Below are 6,000 nucleotides of genomic sequence, written 5' to 3'. Positions count from 1 at the left end.
TTATCAAGTCCTGGCTGCATATTGTTGTTCTCATCAGATTTCCAGGACTCATTTTATTTAACTCAGTACATTTTGAGCAACATCCTTCTCCCCTTCACTGAAAGGAGGCTTGTGTTTTACAAATTAATTTTCCCATTAACAGTAAACCTAATTAAGGTTGTAAGGAATGAGCAACTACTCTGCTTCAAAGAGGAAGTGATATTTGAAACGGGCTTTCAATAATGAAAAGGAGATTTCAGGCAGAAAATAGAAGAAAAGCTATTCCATGCTAAAGGAACAATGTAAGCACAGGAACAAAGGTATCAAAGAGGAAATGTTGAGATGTCCAATACAGGCATTTGGAAGGAGGTGGATAGTAAAATAGATGAGCATGGTAGCTATAAATATTGTAGCGAAATTATAAGGATTCTTAGATTCTATTCCCTAGGTACCAAGATTAAAAATATATTTATAGGCAGTGGTGTGATGAAATTTTTCTGTGTGCAACTCTAATTTTGGCAGCAAGTTTGAAGTGAACCAAAAGACAAGAAGACCACTTGTCTGGGAATAGTTAAGGTGATATTCATAAAACTCTGAAGTAGGACAGTGATAACAGGAATGATGACATGCTTTGGAAGAAATTATTAAACATGCTAAAAATAATGTTTTGGAGGGAATTAGTTATTAACCAATTATTAATAAATTTTTTGGAGGACATAATGTGTTTTAGAGAAAATGTTAATTTTAGAGAAAGTCACTAGCACTATCTGGAGGTATTCAAAAATTTGCCAAGCAAATGGATTTATGAATAAATAACAGGAGTTATTTCTGCAAAGTTGAATTAGTAATTTTGAAGTGTACCAGAAAATTCTCCAAGATACACTGGGCTGGGAGTTGACCAGGCTGAGTGGCTCTGAGCTCCTGCCACTCCTACCGTCCACAACAGGTTGTCCTTGCACTTCCACCTGTTGGACATCCGTGAGTTTCGCCAGAACAAATTCATGGACAAGCAGGAAAGAACAGCAGGAGAGCGTTTGAGAAATTCACAGAAAATAGCAAGGCAGTGTTGCTTGGGTGGTATGAGGAGGCCTTAGCTGTAAGAGGCTCCATTATAAGAGTTCTTACAGCAAGAAAGACTGTGAAAAAAAAAAAAAAAAAAAGACTTATGTTACTTGAGAAGAATTTTGGATGCCCAGGAGGGTGAAGAAGGGAGTTGACAATGAATCTTCTTCCTACAAGCTCCCAATTAAGTATTTCAACACACAGATCCACTGAAATGTATTTAATTTTAGAGGTAGAGGGAGAAATCATCGTTTCCTAAATGCTTTGCAGGATCTGAGAGCCTGCAGATGCTGCCTTTATCTACCAAATAATGCAGAACTGACATTTGAGGGTCCACAAAGTGGCTGACCAGTGCTGGTCAGGTGTACTCATATTGCTACCTGATTAAAATGGTGGAGGGATGATTTGACCAGGTGGCTACCGTGAAAAGGTGAGCTTTGTTGTTGTTGTTGTTTTGTTTTTAAAGTTGGAAAAGCCAAGAGAGTTTGTACATACATCCTGCCTTTCCAAAGAAGGCGGCAGATGCAGACTCTCTTGGGTTCATTGCAAAGTTCTTGCTGCATCATTGAAGCTCTTGGCTTATTAATATCTACATTGCAATGTGTTTCCTGTATGTAAAAACGTGGTGAAGAGTGGAATGGTAATAAATGAGAGTTCTACTGCTCATGAAACTCACTGTGGAAGGGGTGGACATACGACCTTCTCTAGCCATCCTTGGAGAGCGAGGATGGAAATCCAAGGCCTCTTGCCCCAGCAGTATGGCGAGCCTTGGTTACCTTGCTGCTGGGTGTTTTGGAGAGGCTTTTGCCAAGTATCTATTTATTGTTTCTTATTCCTTTGATTTGTATGTAATTTGGAGCTTCTTTATTTTAATGTAGTGCCAAACATTTAATAATTTTTTGAAAAGATGCATCATGTTTATTTCCCTTCACATTTCTACTAGAATATTTAAGTGTCACAGTGAATTCTCATTGGCCTACCAGGAGTGACTTTCCTATCCTTTAATCAATCAGTGGATTGAATAGATCTGCTTCTAAATCGGCCCCAATAGGGAGCTGAGAGGAGTCAGAAAACACTTGATGAATGACGGGCCCTACTGAAAGATACAGAATATAGTAATTCTCAAAATGAAAACAGGGATGCTCATAATGGAAGAAGAGTGATAGGAAGTGTTTTAGGCAGAGAAAAATAATCTTAACCATTGTTCATTTGTCTGGGTTAGATAATGTTTGTTCTACTTACCAATTGAAAGATGTTGAGCAAAACACTTTACTTTGTTGATCTTCAATTTCCCTATTTATAGAGTATAAAAGTGATCTCCCTCACAATATTGTTGTGAGAAGTTAGTGACATAGTATAAACTAGGGGCTTATCCCAATTCCTGGCAAAGCTGCAGCATCAACAACTAATCAGACCAATATTTAAGAGACTCATTGTTTTCTGCAAAGCGTTCTAGCTATTGAAGATAAAATAATGAGCAAAGACAGACATAATCAGTGACTTTAACCAAATAACCACTCAACTAAGTATAAAACTTCACTGTTTTGTATAAGAGAGGGAATGAATGCTTGAGTTTCCGATGAGTTGACCAAAGCCTCCCTGTGGAAGAAAATATAGGGCATATTGATGGAGTTGAGCTCTAAGTGATGAGCAGATATTTACTAGGCAAAGTGATTCAAGGAAAGGCAGAAGGAAGGATATATGCAAATGTTCTGTGATGGAAGGAAGTTATGAAAAACATAGAGAAAAGTCTTCTCCTCTGCACAAGGAGCTCAGAAGGAGTTGAATTTGAAGCTGCAGGGAGGGACCAAATCCAAGAAGCTCTAAAGCTTAGTCAAGGTGCTTACTTCTTATCCCAAGAACAATAACAAGCCATAATGGAGTTAATCAGCAGAGGAAGTGACATAATTAAAGAGTGATTCTTATCTTTTTAAAAAAATCTTCCTTAGTCATCCAAAATCAGAAGTGGATGCCATCCTTCTAATCTGTCTTGGTCACACAATACCAGTTTCAGTTTAGGGTGACATTATTTCAAAAGAAGGATAATGAAAACAATTTGTGTCTAAAAGAGGAGTGCTGCAAGTGGTGAATGAACACAAGATGTTTCACATGCACAAAGCAAGACCTAAGAAGATGTATTTACTAAATCAATCATGCTTCTTGCAACAACAAAAACAATAAAGCTCAAAAAGAATTTTAAAGTTTTCCAACAATTAATCAAAAAAAGCATGAATGACTAACCAACGCAAAAAGTATGCAAGTAAAGACTAGATTATCAAGGGAAGACTTTCTGCACAAGGTTTTAAATGCTGAACTCCCTGACCTGTATAATAGGACTATACTGCTTCCGTGAGAAAACATCCCCATGCCTTCTGTCTCCAGGGGACATAGCCCTGCCTCATGTTAACTTTTTAAGTAGCTCTCTGGTCCTCTTTGGCTAAGGAACTGAATGCTAGCTTGTGTCTTCTCTCAAAAGCAAGCTTTAAAGTCTGTTTTTTTCTGACCCACTTTTAACCTCTGGATGAATTTATCTACAATCTTTGATTTGCATACCAGCTCTTTTTAATCCCTTTGATATCTTCTTTAAATTCCTTTGACTTAATTTCAAATAACCTGATTATGCAACAAAACTGTAAAGCGGCAGTACAAAGGAAACAAAATATCAGAGTTGCTATGGGGTGAGTATGTCCCTTGGAATTCATGGCTGGAAACTTGGTATTCAGTCCAGCTGTGCTGAAGGAGTACTTTTGCAGGGTGATTGGGTCATGAGTGCTTTGCCATCAAGACTGGATGTATCCTATGGGATATCACTGTGTTATCAAAGTGAACTCTCTAGCATGCTTGCTATTGAACCATGTGATACCTTCCACTATGTTATGATGTAGCAAGAAGGCCCTCACTGGATGCCAAGCAAATGACAGGGCCATCCTCTTAGGTCTAGCTGAGAACGATGAATCAAATAAACCTCTGTTCTTCATAAATTAACTCAGTGTGTGTTGTTTTGTTCTAGAAGAAGAAAAGGGGCTAAGACAAGAGTTATGGAAGGGAAAAGTAGCAATGATATTAATATGGCTAGAGCTTCGGAGTGGTATAGATAGGAAGAGAAACAGAGGTAAATGAGAGGTAAAAGAAGGGAAGGAGAAAGGAGAGTAAGTGTATTGTGTAAGATGAATGGAACATGCCAATAAAAAGAAATTGAAGTGAATTTCCGATAGATCCACTGTCTGGTTTCTTTACCTAGCCCAATTATTAGGTCATTCTTTCCTATTGGTCTCATAAAATTAGTATGATTTATGCTTCCCAGACTTCATTAAGTGTCATAATGATTTTTGTCATATTCATTTTCCTTTACTACTATTTATTATTTACTTAATGTCACACATTAAATTCAGTTTAAATTGAAACTTTTTTTTCTAAGAGGAATAGGGATATGTTGGTTAAATGGTACAAAGCTTCAGATGAATAAGTTCTGGAGATTTATTGTACAGCATGTTAACTATAGTTAATATTAATGGAAAGTATACTTGAAAACTTCTTTAAAAAGTAGATTCTAAGTGTTCTCATTCCCACAAATAAGTATGCCAAGTGATAAATGTTAATCATCATTATTTAAAATTTCCCAGTGTACAGTCAGACATTATACCGCACATGGCAAAATATGTATTTTTATTTGTCAATTATATCTTAATAAAACAGGGGGAAATAAAATACTTGATTTCAGAAAAAAACCCCAGCTTAATAAAGAAACAAATATTTGCTAAACTTCAATTATTAAAATTAAGCAACCATTTTAAATTTGATATATAATGTATTTATACTATTTATTTATTTATTTTTTTGGTAGCAGTTATTGAACCCAGGGGCACTTAACCACTGAGCCACACCCCCAGCCCCTTTTGTGTTTTATTTAGATTCAGAGTCTCACTGAGTTTCTTAGGGCTTCCCTAAACTGCTGAGGTTGGCCTGGAACTTGAATCCTCTGGCCTCAACCTCCTGCTGAGATTATAGGGCTATACCATTATGCCAGCCTAATTTTTGATAAAGGCTATACACACACACACACACACACACACACACAAATTTAAGCTATTACCAACTTTGAATCATGTTTTATATGCTATCTAAATATATTTTAAAATAGACATTTTAATATATATCCACTTTATAAACAAACAAGTTCATCTGTGTACCACCTAAAGTCATCTAGGGAACATTTATAGTTATGGATGTTTCACTGCTAAATCTTTGAGGCAAGGTCTTCTGGCCTGCAGTAGATCTGAAGCAGAACCAACCTTCCTCAAAACCATTTCCCTTTTCATGAGACATAACAGGGTAAGTTTCAGGAATACAGCTTCTTTGTACCTGGTAGATAGGCAGCTGTTTGGAAGACTCTAAAAGCAAAATGATACAGAAGACTGGTTATTTAAAATTAGGATTACCAGGGAAAAATCATTCAGTCAAATGATTTTCTAATATAATATTTGTTGTCTTCCACCTTCTTTCCACCCCTTTTCAAAATGGTTTATAGCACCTTTCCGATTGAAAATAAAAGCAATTATTTAATGCTTTCAACTTTTGTGGTTCTTTTCTCAAAAATTTGTTTTTGTAACTATGGAGGAGGAAACTCTTCTAGCTGGGTGTGCCCACAGGGTGAAGCAATTGAGGAGGGGTGCAGTGATGTACTGAACTCATATCTGCTTCTGTTCTCCCTGAACTTGTTTGTTGTTAAGTACAGTAGACTAATAGTCCCCCAAAGAGATCTATGTCATTATCCCCAGAAGCTGTGAATGCCATGTTACATGGCAGTTCCATGACAAGGGATAATTAGGCCATAGATAGAATTAAGTTTGGTAAACAATTGACCTTAAAATGGGGAGATTATCCTGGATTATCCAGATAGGTTCAATATAATCACAAGGGTCCTTAGAAGTGTAATAGGGAACAGGAAAGGGGGGGGGA

Source organism: Callospermophilus lateralis, chromosome 4 (genome assembly GCF_048772815.1).
Source record: "Callospermophilus lateralis isolate mCalLat2 chromosome 4, mCalLat2.hap1, whole genome shotgun sequence".
NCBI lineage: Eukaryota > Metazoa > Chordata > Mammalia > Rodentia > Sciuridae > Callospermophilus > Callospermophilus lateralis.
The sequence above is the reverse complement of the archived record's forward strand: the minus strand, read 5'-3'. Positions refer to the sequence as shown.